Source organism: Pinus tabuliformis, chromosome 6, assembly GCF_031772625.1.
Source record: "Pinus tabuliformis cultivar Carrire ecotype Pingquan chromosome 6, CPIR1, whole genome shotgun sequence".
NCBI lineage: Eukaryota > Viridiplantae > Streptophyta > Pinopsida > Pinales > Pinaceae > Pinus > Pinus tabuliformis.
The window spans coordinates 1,591,365,342-1,591,385,633 of record NC_142292.1 but is presented as its reverse complement, the minus strand read 5'-3'; the positions used below and the strand labels follow the sequence as shown (position 1 = coordinate 1,591,385,633).

Sequence of the window (20,292 nt, the reverse complement as noted above, 5' to 3'; positions counted from 1 at the left end):
TGAATGTTATACATACATTTAAAGTGTTGATACAATTCGTTGTTAATTTTAATTCTTGTGTGAATGGATAATACTATATATTGTGTTAATGAAGGTCATGTATATGACTAATGTGGTGTTTAAGGACCAAATAATGTTGAGTAAATGTTGTTTTCCCATGTGTTTTCATTGAATGATGGATAAATTATTGTATGAGATATTGAGCTCGTTTTATGTTGATTTCCAATCGAGAATGGCACATGAATCTCAAATTTGTTATGAGATGGTGAATGGTCTGAATGGACTAAATTTGAAGGAAATGACTAAATATTTGTTTAAATAAATGTCTATTTGAATATAATATGAAATCAGGCTACATACTATGCCTTGGTATCATTATATATTGGCTTAGGTAGGATAACTTAAGGTGCGGCTAAAGGCCTGATTATTCAATTTACACATATAAGCGAGCACAAGATTATATATATATATATAGAGAGAGAGAGAGAGAGAGAGATGCATACATACAATCCTTGTTGTATTCATATACATATCGTGCAGAGGGGTAGAAAGTTTGGAGCTTAAGGAGGCTAGGAATAAGGCCCATGGTTCCATATGATTGATCACTATGACCAAGTGCCAAAAGAGTAGGCCAGCCAATTATAACAATAATCATACACACACATAAGGAACAATATGTTGGTAAAGCATTTAGGAATGAGGACATTGTGGGACACTGGTACCCATTAATGTCCATTTATTTCCATGAGCATGCTATGACCAATATGATGATTTTGAGGTAGGGATATGCCTTGGTTTTTCGACCTTTCAGTGTGAGGAAAGCTTGCCAAGGGATGGATTTCCCAATGGATTGTCTAGTAGAGAAGGGGATGCTGCAGAACATGGAAGGTGAGTGACTGCACAAAAGGGGGTGACCGGATTTCCCAAGGGACTGTGTAGAAGAGAAGGGAAGGTAGGGGAATGAATTTATTTTGTTCATTAGCATTTCTAGGTGCAATCATAAACACATTGGGAGTTTGCCTTAAAACAATGAGTCGGTAACTGTCAACCAAGGGAACAAGTAGCGCAAGGATGGTAGTGCTAGACATTGGATGCAAGTTTTCTTTAGCAGTGGATTCTAGAATTCTTCGGAAGGAGGTGAATCCTAGTATTACTTTGAGGGTTGAGGTGTGAGCCTCTCGATTCCATTATTTTTGATGCATGCATCGTATCCTTTTATTTGCTGGTTAAAGAAAATGCACATACGTATATATGTGTAATTTATTATGAATATTATATCGAGTTGGATTTATAAAGATCCATGGATAGTATGGTTATTGTTTGGTTGAAGAAAATGTGCATAAGTATATGTGGTTGTCATTGTAAATACCATAATGAGTTGTGTTATAAAGCTCCCGTAAGTGGTATGTTTTCCATGTTGGTCATGGTTTTCAACAGTTTTTTATTGTAAATGTTGCATCAAGCTTGGTTATAAAGCTCCATAGGAAGTATGTTTTTCTTTAGTGTTCTTGTTGGTCATAGGTGTCACAGAACACTGACAGTGGTGTTCCGCTATGGGGGAGGGGTTTGTAACAACCCCGGGTTAAAATTTCTTGTAATAAAGGTTAATAAAGGTAAAATAATAAAACCAAAATCATGAGACGCATATTCCAAGCTGAATGTTGGGCAAAATATCCTAGAGGGTATCACTTTCAATTTATTTATTGCTAAGGAAATTGGCAAAGGAAAAGAGGCATTAATTGACATTTATCTATGAAAATAAAGGAAAATAGGAGAAAAGGGAGATGGAGTGTCACCTATTTGCATGAGGAGGAAAAACTGAAGAAAAATGAAGAAATTAGAGGCATCAATAATAAAAAGACATCAAAGGATCGATTTGGAGCCTTTTGTCAGTTTTTCTTTGGAATTAGTTTCAGAGAGAGAGAAGAGAATGAAGAGGAGAAACCAAGTAAGGAAAGGAAAGACATGGAAGGAAAAAGGAAGGAAAAGGACAAGCAAGGAAGGTTGGATCAATGACTTCAACAAGAGGATTTTACAGGTAATATGTTGCATGTGTGATTCCTAGTTGAGGTGTGAATGCATGGTGCATGCATTTGTTTATTTGGTTCGTTTGTTGTCATTTCCATGGGTTTCATCTGGTTCGACACTCGTTTTATCCTTGCCTTGCCATTTCCTACATAGCTATGGTGTGATGGGATTCATTTTTGGTTGATCTTTGGATTGCGAGAAGGTTTTCGAACTAGGTGAGATGGTCTCAAGAAAATTATCAAGGGTTTGAGGTGGAGGTGGTTTAATCTCCAAAAAGCCCTCGACGGGTGAATGGAGACAAACAAACTCCTCAAGGTAATGGTGAAGAAACTTTGAGGCATCCATGCTTGTTTTGGGCTTTGTGATCCCTTCACTGGTTTTGGCAAGATCATGGTAGCATAAGGGTGGACGTGATTTAATCTATGAGAATCCTTGGTTGTTTATGTCTTGATATCCTACATTAATATTTGGAATATGGCACAGGAGTGATTGGATGAAAGTAATGTTTGGTTCAACCCAATCTATGGTCGAGTGGTACGTGGAAGTCTTTGACTTGGTTGGATTTTGCATCAGTTAATAAGAGATATTTTCTTATTGTGATTTATGAACACTTGTATTGGTTATTATAGTGATTTGATGGTTGTTCTATTATGGTTAATAATATAGTTATATGTTGGTTATAAGCATGGACATGTAATGTGCTCTAGGGATGACTTGTTCAAGATATGACAAGTATTTTTTAGTTAATGAATGCATGGGATGACAAGAGTAATTGCAATTATTATGAGATGGAATTAGACCTTCTTTATGATTCTCAGATAAGTTTCAAACTCCTATGATCAGATATGCATTCATAATCTATAGTTTATATGTTCACCATATGTTTGAATAAATGACTGTCATGGTTAGGCCTGGTTAGGTCAAGTTCTTCTTCAAAGTTTTATGTGAATATGATTTTCCTTATGTCATTTATCATTTTGATAAGTCTCAGAAATTTTGGGCAGGGGTTTGGAGGCTGGCCTAGAATTGTGGCTCAGGTCTCGGGACTGCAGGCACTGAATTGACAAATTTAGGTCACAACTGCATGGAGCGAGGCTTGTGAGTGCGGTTGGAGGCCTTCAACCACATGCAACCAATGTCAAGGGCGCGGTTAGGAGTCTAGGTGACTGAAACAAAGTTCCAACTCAAGGATTGATCAGCTAGGGTGTTTCTTTAGCTCCTGAGTGATCTGTAGTCCATGTAGGAAGTCAAGTTGTTTTTATAAAGTATCAGTTGTAGGCCCCACCTTTTTAACTAGAGCTAGGAGGTCGAGTATTGTCATAGTGGCACTATGTTTCACATTTACCCGAGGGCTTGTAAAGCCAGATAAAAGTGGGAGGAGGCGTTACATTCTCACTATAGTTTGGTTTTGACTATGGTGAAACCTTTGCTCTAGTAGCAAGGTTAGACATAGTCAGAACTATTATGGCCACTACAACTCAACACAAATGGAAATTTTTTCAACTTGATGTAAAATATGCTTTCTTAAATGGCATATTGCAGGAAGAGGTTTATGTGGATGATCCCCCTATTTTTGAAGTTCCATGATAGGAGCATAATTTGCATAAGTTGAATAAATATTTATATGGCTTGAAACAACCTCCCCAAACTTGGTAGAGTCGAATTGACTCTTACTTCATCAAAAGTGGATTTCATATAAGTAGCCATGATCCAACTCTTTATACAAAAACTCATTACAATAACATTCTCATTATTTGCCTTTATGTTGATGATATGTTTTATACAAGTAATATGATAGAAAAGTTCAAATCTGACATGCAAACAAAGTTTGATATGATCGATCTAGGGCTCATGAAGTACTTCTTAGGAATTGAAATTCAACAACTTTCTAATGGAATTTTATTTGTCAACAAAAGTATGCCATTGGCATACTCAAAAGTTTATAATGATCAACTGAAAACTAGCTAACACTCCAATTGCTCTAGGTACCAACCTAAGTAAACAAGATGAACGACCATCAATTGATTATGCATTGTATAAAAGTGTAGTTGGTAGTATCTTGTATCTCACTACAACTAGATTTGACATCATGTTTGCAACTAGTTTTGCTTCCAGATATATGGAATCACCCAAGCATTCCCATTAGAAGGTTGTAAAAAGAACCTTAAGATATGTTGCAGGGACACTAGACTATGGCTTGTTCTACACACATTCTGAAGATTGCTCATTTTTAGGCGAGGAAGATAATGGATATGCATGAAGCTTAGATGATTGGAAAAGAACCTCATGGTACGATTTTCACTTGGGCACAAATTTGATCTCATGGGCCTTCACGAAACAACCCATTGTTTCAATATCTACTGCAAAGGAGGAGTATGTAGCTACAACTTCAACAACTTGTCAAACAATATGGCTGAGAAGGATATTGAAGGATCTTTCAAATGTTCAAAAGGAGCCAACTCCTATTTTCTATGATAACAACTCCACCATTTATTTATCCAAAAATCATGTCTTTCACAAAAAAGAGAAAACATATTGACACACACTTTCATTTCATTCACGAGCTTGTCAATGATGGGGATATATTTCTTGATTTTTTTTGGATCGCAAGATCAACTTGCAGATATTTTTACAAAACCATTAGAAAAAAATGTATTTGAATTTCAAAGAAAGAACTTGGGCATTATAAGGGCCAATAATTGTAATAGTTAAGATTAAGAGAGGGTGTTGAGAGCATTAATCTCAGTGTCTGTCAGGTGTCATAGTTACTTTTGATTCACTTTAGCTAGTTAAGTTTAGTTGAGTTTTAGTTGGGACTTTCTCCAGTTATTAATTGTTGTTTGTTTCCTTATCTCCAATGTAGTTTATTTAATTTTTATTGAATGATGAGAAGATTTGTTCATTCCATTGAGAATTTTGAATCCATTCTCTGTGTATTTTCGCCTCTGCAATCTTTGTCAAAGATTTTACCTAAGTCATCAAAGTCTTAAACTTAGAGAAGAATCCATTTAAGGCCTTAAATTTGTTTTGATCGAATGAAATCTAATGATTCTCTAGCTATTGTCCTCTCAACTCATATTTCTTTTAAAACAATACCTTCAATGTGGTCCAAACATGACGAGAGATGTCAACCTTCTACATGAAATAAAAATTTAGGGGAGATCGCCAAATGCAATATCCCATGAAACTCATCCATTCTTTTGAAGCAATTTGATTTCTTAATGGTTGAAATAGATCAATTTTAATCCCAATTGTGATAATGTAGAGTCCCTTTCTAGGAAAGAACAATTGTATTTTTAGCTTCTAGTCAATGTAATTGAAAGGAGTGAGTATTGCAGTGAGTTGGTAAATTCTCTGTGGGTTTTCCTCACTTGTCAAATTTGAAGTAAAATTTTAGTATTATTTATAAACTCTCTGATTTTGTGACACCATGAAGGATTTCAAGCACAAGCATAAGATTTAGTTGTGTAAAAATATTAGACTAGCTACAATAGAACAAGAGAGAAGGGAGAATGAGGTTGATGGAAAAAAAAGCTAAGTAGCTAAAGGGACCAAGTCACATAAAAAAAGGGATGTGTTGGTTAGTGAGTGGATAAGGTAATCTCTCAAAATAAAAAGGGGAATGCAAATTAGTAATTAGGGACCTTAGCAACAAAGTAATGTGCAATAATTGAGAGGAAATTGTTATACCATAGCCCAATTAGTTTTGAGTTACCTTCACATATCATCCTAAGTGTCACCCCTTGATCCTAAATGGTAGGAAAAGTCAAGTAGTAAAAGAAAAGTTGTAAAATATACTCCTAAAAATGTATGAAAGAGGGTTAAATGATGACCCATGTGAAATCATAATAAGATCCTAAATGCAGTGTACCCAATGTTAACAAATTATATCAGTTATTTACATGACATCATGTATATTCATTTTTATTTTGACTAATTTTTAACGAGATCTCATTAAATAATGACTTTGATTCATTTTACAATATATTAACATAACAAATACAAAATTAAAGAAGAAAAAGAAAAACATAAAACAAGAATAAAAAAAACATGAAAACTAAATTAAGAAGTGAGATCTATCCAAATGAAAAATATGAGATGAAATATTCCTTAACCATTTAATGTAAACTTATAAATTTAATTATTATATATCTATATCTATATATATATATATATATATATATATATATATATATATATATATATATATATATATATATATATATATATATATATATATATATATATATATATATATATTATGGAAAGTACAACCTATAAAATAAAATTAAAATAAATAAAATATAAAATATTGCAGATGCAAAGAATTTTTATATAACACCAATTTTCAAGCGGTTCTCGTAAATTTGACTTGGTCCAGCGGTTTTGGGCTTTATATTTATTATAGGTGTTGCAAACATTTTTGGTATTTTTGGTCTATTAAATATTTTTCTATTTTTAATGATAATTTGGGGTATCTTAATTTTGTCAATATTTGTTATTTTCACTGATATGTTTTTTATTTTATTTTTCTAATTTTTACAATATTTTAATGTTCCTTAGCCTATTTTGTCCTAATATCTATACCAACTAATAATTTTACCCCTAATATTATTCTCCAATTTATCTTATTTAAAATCAAACCATGAAAACTTTTTTAGAAACCAACACTTTTCTGAATATTCTATAATACTAACGTCTATACCAATAGGTTTTGTAATACCTAAACCTATCGCTGAGAGAGGCACAATTGACATGAAGCAACTGGGTAAAATAACAACATGAGGTCCCTAAAAATGATGCACGATGCCCAGAAGTACAGGGCTTTGGATCAGGAATTCTGTATTTTTGGTCTGAGGAAGAAGGTTGTGGCCGCGGAGGAGAATGGCAGTGAGTCCAGAGATCAACAAGATCAGTGAAAGCAGTGAATGGCCGAGCAACGAGATCAGACATTTAGTGCGGCCTATGAGAAAAGTGGAAGAGCATGGTGCAAAATAGTGATAGACATTCAGTGCGCCTATGAGAAAAGTGGAAAATAGTGACAGACGAGTCGACAGTTGCAGATGCTGGTACAGAAACGGAAATTGAGAATGGAAAAAAAGCTGTGGAGAGTGATAGCTCTACAATGGTTGTGGGTGGAAAAATGGAGAGGCTTCATCAACCTTCGTGGACATGCTCTCACAATTAAGGGCCCACGAATGCATAAGCAGGTAGGTTTAACTATGACAATCCATAGTATTATTCTTTAATATAACCTATTTAAAACAAAAATAAAATTAATGGGATTATTAAGATAATAACAACTATATTTTTAAACACCACCACTTCTCTAAGTATTCTGCCCTCCTATTAACCAGAAATTAAAAAAAAGTGTTTGCAGCTTACCTCTCTCCCAAGGCTTTGCTCGACATGAGCTATAACATGTAGCATTAACACTTCGCTTAGACACTGTGTTGTGAAGGTCTTAACTTTAGATACTGTGTTGCGAATGTCTTTGCCTCCTCCATCACTTTTTCTCCGGGAAACGAAATGTTTGAAGCTCGGAATAATGACAACATGCTTCTCACTTCTTTATCAGCTCTTTCTTTTTCACTGCTGGAATTGCAGAAGAACCACCCGTTTTCATCTTTGAAATTCTCAAAACATTTGTTTCATGAAGGCTTGATATTCTGTGAGAACTGAAGTATTAAATAATCTTATTTAATTGTCAAATGACATCAAGGGTATATTTTAATCTATCTACCCCGAAGAGACGTTGTATCGATGCATTCTGAGTGCCCGAAATCCCAAAGCTGTAGAGTCGAGATCTTTGCTGAGTGAATCTCTTGATCCCGACCCGATGCCCCTTTCGTTCCAACAACTACACATCATGAAGTGAGGTTTTAATGACGATGGAATGAATCTAAAAGTGCATAAAATCACTAAATTCTATAAATCGTAAATCAAATTCTTAACCTGTAAACGTAATCCAGAGCTACTTTTATTTGAGTTTGAAAATTGTTGGAATGTAATTTCAACAGCAGTAAACAGTTGAACAGCAACAGCATCTGCAAAACAGTCAGTTTTCCACCTGCGATGCGATCTTATCGCAAATCACATCCTTACCCACTTTGCCTCCTGTTGCAACTCTGATTTGGCCGATTGCAATCTTGCGATGCGATCCATCGCAGATCGCAGATCGCAAACATTAAACCTCTGCGCGTTAAGCCCTTCGCTCCTTGTCCGCCAATGCGACGGTGCGATGTTGTGATGGGCCACACATTAAAATCCGATAAGATATTTTCAGCCATGAAGGACGAGAAATTTATTTATCCCCATGTGAAGTAATTAATGATATTTACCGCGGTTGGTAAAGATAGGCAAGATATTTTTATTATCTTATTGTTTTAAAATCAAATATGTTTTTAAACATATAAATGTAATGAACAGAAGTTCCTTTTTTTTAATGTCAGAGGAGAATTAAGAGAGTGAGTTTTATTTTTTCTGCAACGCACAGCAGTGCTGAAACTGTAATTTTCTGAGATAGTGAAATTAGTTTCTGGAATTGAAGCATTCCTGATGTAATCCCTCTGAGTAGAGGAAGACTATTTTGTAACAGTTTTTTTTTTGTTATAATTAAGATCCTGTATTAAAAAACAGAGCGTTGTTCTCTAGCAATTTCTTTTGTGTTTGAAATCAACAAAAATCTCCAACATGGTATCAAAGCTAGTCTGGGCACTCAGTGAGTCAAAAACAGAGTTTGTTTTTTCACTGTAGGAGCTATAAGAAGCTTATTGAGCAGATTTTCTCCAACAGAGAAAGTTTTTTTTCTTTTTGCCTTTTTTATACAGTCAGTATCTCTTCTTTACTTATGCAGGGTAAGATGGCAGATGCTGGAACTGGTTTGAAAAATTCCCAACTACCACAGTTTAATGGGAAAAATCACAGTTATTGGTCCATAACAATGAAGGCATTGTTTGCTTCTCAAGGAATATGGGAGCTGGTTGAAACTGGCTATGTTGAACCTGCAGATGCAACAGCATTGGCTGCTTTGACAGTAGCAGAAAGAGACCAGTTGAAGAGCAACAGAAAAAAGGATGCCAAAGCCCTCTTTTTTCTCTTCCAATCAGTACATGAAAATATTTTTCCACGGATTGCAGCAGCAACAAAATCCAAGGAGGCATGGGATATTCTCAAAACTGCCTATTAAGGCATGGAGAAGGTGAAGACTGCAAAGTTGCAGATGTTGAGGAGAGACTTTGAAACACTCAGCATGAAGGAATATGATACAATAGATTCATTCTTCACTCAGGTTATTGGGTTGATAACCCAGATAAGATCTAATGGTGAGATTCTTGAAGAAAGAAGGATTATAGAGAAGACCTTGAGAAGTTTACCCTCAAGGTTTGAAGCTATTGTGGTAGCAATAGAAATGACCATCATTTCCCCCCCTGTCAGATACAAGGTGAGAAGATGGAGAAAACTCAACTGCAAGACTGTTCAATACTTTGGAACAAGTTCTGATATGTGTTTGGAATATCTTCTTGGCTGTTGATGCCCATTGCCAAGAAGCGATCCATCCAAGATGAATCTTTGTTCTTGCAGGACGTTTGTTTCTGAAGCATCTGTTTGAAGAATGGCTAGTTTTATGACAGTGCTCACATGGATGAAGATCAAAACAATGATCTTTCAAATGGCCAACTCGATCACAGTGTTGGCATTTCTCAATCTGTTGTTGTTGTTGTTGCGGAAGAGGGGCAGATTCTGGAACAACTGAAGCTGAACTGTCATGAGAAGCAGGTGAACTGTCATCAATGAATCCAGCACTCTGAAACTGAATGGGCTTGGCATAGTCTGGAATATGAAAGGACAAGTCCTTGTCATATCCAAGACCAGTTCTGTGCTTGTTGTGGACAAGATGTTCCCAAGGTCTGATGATGGGCTTGGGAAGTGCAGACTGAGTTTCTGCATCTGCATGTACAACTGCTGCTTTATTGGATTCTGGATCTGATTCAACCTCAATCTTCCTAATTTCACCACTTGCTGGTTTAACCTTGAACAACATATTGTTTTGAGCAGAAAACAATTTGGAATGACAAATCTGTTGAAGCTCATCTTGCTGGAACTGAGATTCTAGTTGCAAAAAATCAATCTTTTCTTGTGCATCATGCAGGCAGGTCTGAATGTCACAAAGAGTGTCTTTGCTAACATTTACCTTCCCACCAATAGAGGAGTGTATTAGTGTATTCAGTAACTCTAATACATCATCAAATCTACCCATTGTCTCAACAAAGAAATGAACACTCAACAATCCTAGTGGAGACTATAGCAAGTCTAGACAAACCCCATCTATTGAAGATTTCAAAAATTAAGAATATCAGTTTGAAAAATACATTGTCCAATACCAGTCTTTTAGATATTTTGTTCTTTAAATTCTGTAAAAATTTCACATCTGACTAGACTTTGTAGCTGATTCCTTCAAACTTTATAAAACTTGCCTCTATATCCCTTCTGGAAGCTCGGGAATGCAAAAAGAATAAAAAAATCCGCAAATACCAGCAAATGTTAGGAAGAACAGTGGCTGTAGATAAGTGTTATAACATCAAAGAAGCTCCATCATTACAGAGAAAACACCACAGTGGTAATATATGCAACGTATTCAGCTCCAAGACAGAGAAATAAATATGGAGTGTCTTCAATATATATACAGCCACACATCCAATGAGATGAGGAAGTTTGATTTCAGTTTAAATTACATTTTGGTAAAGTTGGTCGACCTGCATTGCTGAAGATATTGTGCGAGGTATCTGATTTGTCGAGAAGATGTCAACAATTACAGTGGCAGTTCCAATACCGACCCCATCTGAAGACTCTGAACGCCTGAGGAAGGCTTTTGAAGACTGGGGCACAAATGAGAAGTCAATCATACAAATATTAGGACACAGAACTGCAGCGCAAAGTAATCCGTCAAAGTTATTTTCAACTGTATGAAGAGGATCTCTTGAAGTGATTGGAATCTGAGCTTTCAAGTGACTTTGAGAAAGCTGTAATCCTTTGGGTACAAGATCCAGTTGAACGTGATGCGGTCATATCTCATGATGCAATAAAGAAGTGGAATGGAAAGAATATATCGCTTTTAGAAATTTCGAGTGCTCGATCTTCGGCTGAACTATTGATGGTGAGGCAAGCATATCATATTCGGTACAAAAAGTCCCTCGAAGAAGACATGGCTGAAGATTTTCAAGATGCAGTGCGAGTTGTGATCAAGTGTATTTTCTGTCCTGAAAAACAATTCACAAAGGTTTTGCGCTTAGCGATAGAAAAACTCGGGAAGGAGATAACTCAGGCAGCAGCAAAAAATTCGTGATTCTGGAATGAGGTTAGCTCAGGGTCATCATGCACTTTACTTCCCATGTATACAATGTAAACCTGTGATTTAGAGGAACTGGCGATTTGAGACAAGAAAAAAAAGGCAGAAAGCTAGAGCAAGTATGGCTGCTCTCATTTTCTCCATTCTGGCCTGCTTCAGAAAGCATCAATGCATGCTATTTCAATCGGCGATCTGTCGGCATATTTTTCACATACTTTCTGTGCTTCAGCTTTCCTCTCCTCGAATGTGAATTGGTCTTTGAAGGAAGGGCATCTATGTGCCATGCTAACGATGACGCTTCTGTTACTCCCGCACCGTGAATTTACAAGTAGTTCACGGTCATGTTCACATGAGATAACACTCGCTCAAGATTACCAAACGCTCCAGATTATAATGTAAATCAATGCGCCAGGAGAAAGCTCGGCAATCCCAATAAGACGGAGGCGAAAGTGTACCGAGGAGATCAAAAACTACAGGTGTGGATCTCTTCAATCGATCGGGGTTGACACACGAAAATGGGAACACCAATTACAACTGTGGGTCTCTTTATCCTATTGGGGTTGAGACACGAAAAATGGGAACACCTTGTTTTCTTAACACGAAAAAGGATTGCGTGCAAAGAATAATCGATGGAGAACTAGAATCCAGAAGAGACGCAGCAACATAGGGAGGTGATTCCACAACTCAGGCTTGTGGATGACGGATGGGATGGTTAGAAATTGTAGGCCGTTCTGCTAACCTTGAAGCAGTTTTTAGTTTGTATCCCATTATTCAATTTCAGACTGTATCTATCCCCATCGTTAGCTCTGGTCTACTTCAGATTCAGTAGTATTCACATTTATGCTCTTCTACCTGCCAGTCTTGAGGCTTGTAACGAAAAAAATCGAGAAATAACGTTCTGGAAACGTTTACAGAAATAAACCCTCACTGCGACGGCACGAAAAGTTAGCGTTTCAGCAACGTATGGGAAAAACGCAGTATATTTACACACGATGCGCTATCTGATAGGGTCAGCAGTATTCAAGGAGCAGCGTAACAGTCGAAGGAGCGTTTTCTATGCAGGTGGAGTAGCTACAGCAACAGCGTAGCAGAAGGGAATAGGCCAGCGAAAAATGTTATGTCTATAACTGACACGATCAATAGAAATTAATAGAAAGCAGGTTCTGCAGAGTTGACAGGTTTTAAAAATACCCAAGCCTCTATTTTCAGATCGCTGGAATGTGCATGTGCGTTACACTCAGAATCGCAGAACCGACAGTAATATGAATGTAGAGAGAACGTTTCAGAGTTGTGAACCGTTTCTGACCCGTTCAATGAGCAATATGAATTTATCCTAGCAAATGATCACAAACCCACAAGCTTCATTAAGACATAGAAGCATTGGTTTACACAGGCCACAAAAACAAGTGGCTTACACAGTATTGAGAAGGTTATGAACGAACCAGCTCTGATACCATGTTAAACACACATGGGAAATATAGAATAGGAAAGATAAATCATGTGAGTTCATTTTTTTTTATTAACACCAGATATACATTTATAGTACAACATATGACTCTTGGGTTTCAGATCCCAAGGTCTCTTGGACTGCTTTGGTCTATTCGGCTTCCACACTAACCCATTAGGATTAGGTGTCCAACAAATTGGTTTGGACGCTGGAACCGACCCTCTTTTATTTAAGTTTCTTTTGTTGGTTGGAACATAAACCAGTAAGTATGCTTAGTGAGGTGGGTGGGGAACGTAGAATTTTGCATCTAAACCCTGAGACCAATAGTAAATAAAAAATTCACCCTATACAAGCCACAAATTTGTAAGAATGACAAGTGGTCGAAAATTAGTTTTAATAGTAATTCGTAATTTATTAAATAAAGGTTGAGCAGTGGGATACACCTAGTCCTAGTCACAAATATGAAAATCTTTCATTACTTTTTCATAGTAACTGGAAGTTATACAGGTAGTTACCAATATAAAACGAACCTGCATGGACTACATGTTTTACTTATGAGTGCCACTTGTCTCATTTTCCATAAGATGTCCCCCGGTTTGTGGTAGTGTGTACTACCAGGAAATTATTATCGGTGGGCCTGGGTTTTTTATTTTTTCCTTATTTTGTGTATCAACAGAATGACAAGTGGCAACTGCACTGCTGCTCAAATTAGCGACGCTCATGGGATTTCTCGCTATGGATATTCAATGAATGGCTATGCTTCTAGAACTTCACCACTAGCCCATTCACTTGGACGGTTCCACTTTTATAGCAGCGGGTACCAGGATCCTGCAATGTTGCCCGAGTGGAAGCCATTGAAGTATCTGAACAAGCATAAGAACCATACTCATCAGATTCAGTTCCAGGCTAGATCGACGTTTTCCCTCCTTCAGGAACCAAGCAATTACTGCCATAGCCTCCGACAAAAACGAAATAAACCATTCGGTGGTATCGTTGCTAGAATCTATTACATTTCACATTACATACAATGCATTCTTCGCACATCGATGACAATGAAGTTACCAGAAATTGATCATTTGGCCGGCTTCGCTCCCTGAGGAAATGGAACGAATTCTTATGAACAATGCACTCTAGGATTTGGTGACAAGCAATGATCTGAAATCGATCGTTTTCTGGTTATCACTGATTGGGAAATGAATTTCATTTTGTTACATACTTAGCACCCTTAGCGATTCGAAAACAATAAGTTATTTCAAATCGATCATTCAGCTTCGTTGTCATTGGATAAATGGCACACATTCTTATTATATGATGCACTCTACGATTCAATCACAAGAACCAACAAGAAATCGACCATTTCACCGAGAAAAGGGGTTATAAAGGGTAGGCTATGGGTGAAGGGGTAGGATTTGTAGGTAAAGAACGAGATAGGGCTTTCGCAAGCTACCGAGATACGATATTTGAAAGCGTCAGAGACCAATGCATTCGCAGATGTCGGAGTCCACCCATTGCAATAATAGATACGTCCAGAGAGCCTTAAAGCACATCCACGTCCCACAAACTAAGGGTTATATAACGGATTATTCTACGGGATCGATAACTACTGGTGCTTGTAATAAATCATTCACTGATTCAAGGCGATAAGCTCAGTAACCTGCCTTCCCTGTTTTTCTCTCTGCTTCTTGTGCCCTTGACCTGTTGAATTTGTAATTTCAACGCAGGCGAACAACGCCCGAAACCGTTCAGCAAACCCGCCTGAAATATTTAGCACCAGGTTTCCGGCGAAGAGATATTCCGGCGATCAACTCCGATAAAATTTAGTGTTAACCCGTGGCTCTCGCCATACGTCAGCCAACTTAATATTTCGGGAAGTAAAGTTCAACCCAAAATTGGCTTCCGAAATTGATCTCCGCCGTCCGATCTGCTCCTGCGCTCTCCGCCGTTGATCGCCTAAAGCTGCATACGGGCCTGTATCAAGTTAATGTTGCGTGGAGTAAAATACAAGCTTGGTTGACTGCAGACCTTCTCCATAAAGACATTTAATGAATTTCTCCTTATTCGTAGAAAGTAGGTGAATACTTAAGTTTTATATACGGCACGTAAATTTTTTTTAAGTGTGTTCATTGTATGTTTTAATAGGTATGTTTTGTATTAAGTTTTTATATATATAGCCACGTGAAATGTGCTTAATGTTGTTGCGTTGACCATTAAAAAAACGGGAGCAGCGAAAAACCCTTTTTTTGTTGCACGCAGCTCATGAAAAACAGGGGAGCGCATGTGAAGCAGGTGAAGACGGGAGCAGCGAAAAACCCTTTTTTTGTTGCACGCAGCTCATGAAAAACAGGGGAGCGCATGTGAAGCAGGTGAAGGTATTGCACAACAGTGCATAGATCTGTTGTTGTTTTTTTTACCAGTAAGTAGTGTTTTTACAGTAGTATGTAAAAAAAGGTTTTTACATCAGTAAGTAAATGTTTTCACAGCAGTGAATGTAGATAAGAATTTTACCCTGCACAGTAAATTCTCTGGAGGAGACAGAGTTTATCTGAATGTAATTTTTGGTAAATCCCTCTCAGTAAAAGAGGAAGAAATATGTTGCTTCAAGCATTTTCATTTTAAATGAATATCAATCATTTTATGGTGGTGAAATACTCTGTTCCTCAGTAAAAATTTTTTAAAGCTTCCTTGTGCACAAAAGATCCTGGAGTAAAGGAAACAGAGCACTGTCTCTGTGTGTGGAGTTTTAGTTTTTATGTGTTTTTTGGATTTTATCAGAAAAATCCCCAACAATGGTATCAAAGCAGGCTTAGGCTCTTTGAAGGTGACAAAGAAGCTGAAGGGAGGAGTCTTTTGTTGCAGCAGTAGATCTTCTCCAGCAGAGTGAAGGCTCAGTCAAGAAAATACTCAGGTATTTCACAAAGTTTTTTTGTTGTGTTGCTGAAGAAGCAGTCAGTTGTTTTAAAATACACAGTCAAGAAATTGAAGCATAGTTGAGGCTGCAAGAATGGCTGGCACAAGCACCAGTAATAGCATGGGTATGCAGCTCCCATTATTTGATGGTAAAAACTATGACTATTGGGCAATAACAATGAAAGCCTTGTTTGCTTTCCAAGACTTATGGGAAATAGTTGAGGAAGGTTTTGAACAACCAGCAGATGAAAATGAGTTTAATGCATTAACTCAAGGAGAGAAGGATCTATTAAAGAGCTGCAAGAAGAAGGATTCAAAAGCTCTTTTCTTCTTGTATCAAGCAGTGCATGGAAGTGTGTTTGCAGCAGCTAAGACATCCAATGAAGCATGGCAAACCCTCAAGACAGCCTATCAAGGCATGGAGAGAGTGAAGACAACAAAACTACAATTGCTGAGAAAAGATTTTGAGAATCTGTTCATGAAGGAGTCAGACAACATTGACTCATTCTTCACACATGTAATTGGTTTGGTCACACAGATAAGGAATCATGGAGAAATCCTTGAAGATAGGAGGATTGTGGAGAAAATATTGAGGGTCTTACCCTCAAAGTTTGATGCAATTGTCACCACCATTGAAGAGACAAAGGATCTCTCAAAATTTTCAGTTGATGAGCTTCATGCATCACTGATAACACATGAGCAGAGGTTGAGTAGGAATGAAAACTCATCTCTAGAGCAAGCCTTCAAGACCTAGATGTCCTTTGGAAGAGGAAGAGGTCAAGGCAGAGGAAACAAGAGAGGAAGAGGCAGTAGCCAAAACAGAGGTGGACGGAACAGCCCAGCAAATGCACAAGGAAGAAACAGCAATCCAAATCAGAACCAAGGCCAAGGCAGCAACCAACAAGGAGGACAACATCATGCTCAAGGACAAAGGTATGAAAAATCCAATGTCCAATGCTATTATTGTAAAAAATATGGGCATTATGCCAGTGAATGTAGGAAGAAGCAGCATGATATGAGTAATAGACAAAATGCAAATGTCACTAGAGAAAACAACAGTCAAAATAATGTGTTGTTAGCTTGTAACATGGCTGAAACAAACAGTGAGGACATTTGGATTTTAGACTCAGGTTGCAGCAACCATATGACAGGAAACATAGCCTTCTTTTCTGCTCTAGATCAAAATTTGAAATCAGAAGTCACATTAGGAACTGATAGCAAAGTCTCTGTTATGGGAAAAGGGGAGGTAAAAATATTTACAAAGCAAGGAGAAAGGAAAACCATAGCAGATGTCTACTCTGTCCCTGGAATGAGATGTAACCTCTTGAGTATTGGACAACTTGTCCATAAGGGGTACAATGTTTTCTTTAAAAGTGATGTATGCACCATCATGGATATAGCACCCAGCAAAAGATGCATTGCTGAAGTAAAAATGACAAGGAACAGGATGTTCCCTCTCCAGATCAGGGCAGATTTGAAAAACAAGAATGTAATTGCAGCAGTTACCCAAGAGGCCTTCCAAAGCGTGCCAAAAGATGAAAATTGGTTATGGCACTTGAGATTTGGACATCTCAATTTTGGAGGTCTAAACTTGTTAAGCAGAAAAGGAATGGTAAGAGGATTACCATTGATAGAGAAACCGGACAGCTTATGTGAAGGCTGCATATTGGGGAAACAACATAGAGAAAGTTTTCTATCAGGTAAAAGCATAAGGGCAAAGGCACATAAGGGCAAAGGCACCCTTAGAGATAATCCACTCAGATTTATGTGGACCAATGCAAGCTCCATCATTAGCAGGCAACCAATATTTCCTAACATTCATTGATGACTTTACAAGAAAAACTTGGGTATATTTCCTTAAAAACAAAAGTGAAGTATTTGAGAAATTCTGAAATTTCAAAGCATTTGTGGAAAACCAAAGCGGGCTGTATATAAAAGTTTTGAGAACTGATAGAGGAGGTGAGTATATCTCCAAGGAATTCCTAAGATTTTGTAGAGAAAATGGAATTCATAAACAGTTTACAGCTAGGTACACCCCACAACAAAATGGAGTTGCTGAAAGGAAGAATAGGACCATCATGGATATGGCGAGGAGCATGTTGAAGGCAAAGCATTTGCCAAATGATTATTGGGCTGAAGCTGTAAATTGTGCAGTGTATATTTTGAATAGGTGTCCTACAAAAGCAGTGTTGAACAAAGTGTCGGAAGAGGCATGGAGTGGGAGAAAGCAAGGAGTCATCCACATGAGAGTTTTTGGATGTGTGGCCTATGCACACATACCAGATCAGCTAAGGAGGAAGTTGGACAGCAAAGGGGAGAAATGTCTTTTCATTGGATACAGTGAGGAATCCAAAGCCTACAGGTTGTATATCCCATCTACCAAGAAGTTTTTTGTCAGCAGAGATGTTCAATTCATTGAAGAGGAAGCTTGGGATGGAAGCATAGAGAAAACAGTGAATGTTAAAAACTGTTTGTCTCATGATGAAGATGAAGAGGAAGTGGCTGAAATGCATCCCCAAGCAGCAGCGCCAACACAAGGACAACAAGGGACACCATTGAGGATAAATGAGAGTGCTTCTCCAAGCACACCACAAGGAGGAAATTCAAGTGCATCTTCAAGCACTTGCACACCAAGTGAAAGAGGTAAGAAATTTAGAAATCTAAGTGATATTTATGATGAAGGAATGAATTCCTTATTTGCCTTGTATTGTCATGTTGATGATCCTATTCATTTCTAGGATGCAATTAAAGATAGGAAATGGATAGAAGCTATGGATGAAGAGATGAATGCCATAGAGAGAAACAAAACATGGGATTTGGTTGAGCTACCAAAAGGCAAAGAAGTCATTGGAGTAAAATGGGTTTATAAGACCAAGAGCAATGCTGAAGGCAAGATAGAAAGACACAAGGCAAGGCTGGTTGTCAAAGGGTACAAGCAGCAGTATGGGAGAGATTATGAGGAGACTTTCGCACCGGTTGCAAGAATGGAAACCGTGAGAGCAGTGCTGTCCATAGCAGCACAAAACAAATGGAAAGTCTACCAAATGGACATGAAGTCAGCATTCCTAAATGAAGTGTTAAAGGAAGAGGTTTATGTTGAACAGCCTCTCGGCTATGAGAAGAAAGGTGAAGAGCACAAAGTGTGCAAATTGAAGAAAGCTTTTTATGGGCTGAAGCAAGCGCCAAGAGCATGGTACAGCAGGATAGATTCATATCTATTGGATAATGAATTTGACAAGTGTGAAGGAGAACCCACCGTCTACATCAAAGAAAAAGATGGTAAAATTTTGATTGTTGTCTTGTATGTTGATGATGTTATTTTCACAGGTAATGATGATCAACTCATTGAGAATTTTAAATCAGTCATGAAAGAGGAATTTGAAATGACTGACATGGGTTTCTTGAGATACTTCTTAGGCATAGAAGTAGATCAAAATGAAAAAGGAATTTTTATCTCACAAGCAAGATATGTAAATCAAGTATTGAGAAGATTTAACATGCAAGAATTCAAGGCAGCGATCACTCCCATAGTAATGGGATTAAAACTCAGCAGAGAGGACAGCAGCAAGGATTTTGATCCTAGTTTGTACAAGAGTATTGTTGACAGCCTTATGTATTTAACAGCAACTAGGCCTGACATTATGTATGCTGTTAGTTTAATTTCCAGATTCATGGAGAGGCCAAAAGAGGCACATTGGCAGGCAGCAAAAAGAATTTTGAGGTATGTCAAAGGTACTAAAATGTTTGGAATTTTATATAATGTCTCAGAACATTCAGATTTAATTGGATACACTGACAGTGATTGGGCTGGAAGTGTAGATGATCGGAAAAGCACTTCCGGTTATGTTTTTCATATGGGTTCAGGAGCCATTTCATGGGCTTCTAAGAAGCAGTCCATTGTAGCATTGTCTACAGCAGAGGCTGAATATGTGGCAGCTACAGCAGCAGCATGTCAAGCAGTGTGGATGAGAAGAATGTTGAGAAGCTTAGGCCAAGAGCAGGCAAAAGCGACAGTGATTTTTTGTGACAATAGCTCAGTTATTGCATTGTCAAAGAATTCAGTGTTTCATAAGAGAACGAAACACATTGATACAAGGTTTCACTACATCAGAGAATTGGTGAACAATGGAGAAATTGTCCTAGAACATTGCAGGACTCAAGAACAGGTTGCAGACATTTTGACAAAGCCATTAGATCAGAAAAGCTTTGAATTTTTGAGGAAGTGTTTGGGTATGACCGAATGCCCAGCAGTTGAAATTAAAGGGGAGTGTTGAATTTGTAATTTCAACGCAGGCGAATAACGCCCGAAACCGTTCAGCAAACCCGCCTGAAATATTTCGCACCAGCTTTCCGGCGAAGGGATATTCCGGCGATCAACTCCGATAAAATTTAGTGTTGACGCGTGGCTCTCCCCATACGTCAGCCAACGTAATATTTCGGGAGGTAAAGTTCAACCCAAAATTGGCTTCCGAAATTGATCTCCACCGTCCGATCTGCTCCCGCACTCTCCGTCGTTGATCGCCTAAAGCTGCATACGGGCCTGTATCAAGTTAATGTTGCG

General features: G+C 37.7%; 1 pseudogene; it reads left to right on the top strand.

Moving 5' to 3' along the window:
- The first annotated feature begins 10,830 nt into the window (after positions 1-10,830).
- Positions 10,831-11,374, top strand: LOC149264914 (annexin Gh1 pseudogene; annotated as a pseudogene).
- Positions 11,375-20,292: the final 8,918 nt, after the last annotated feature.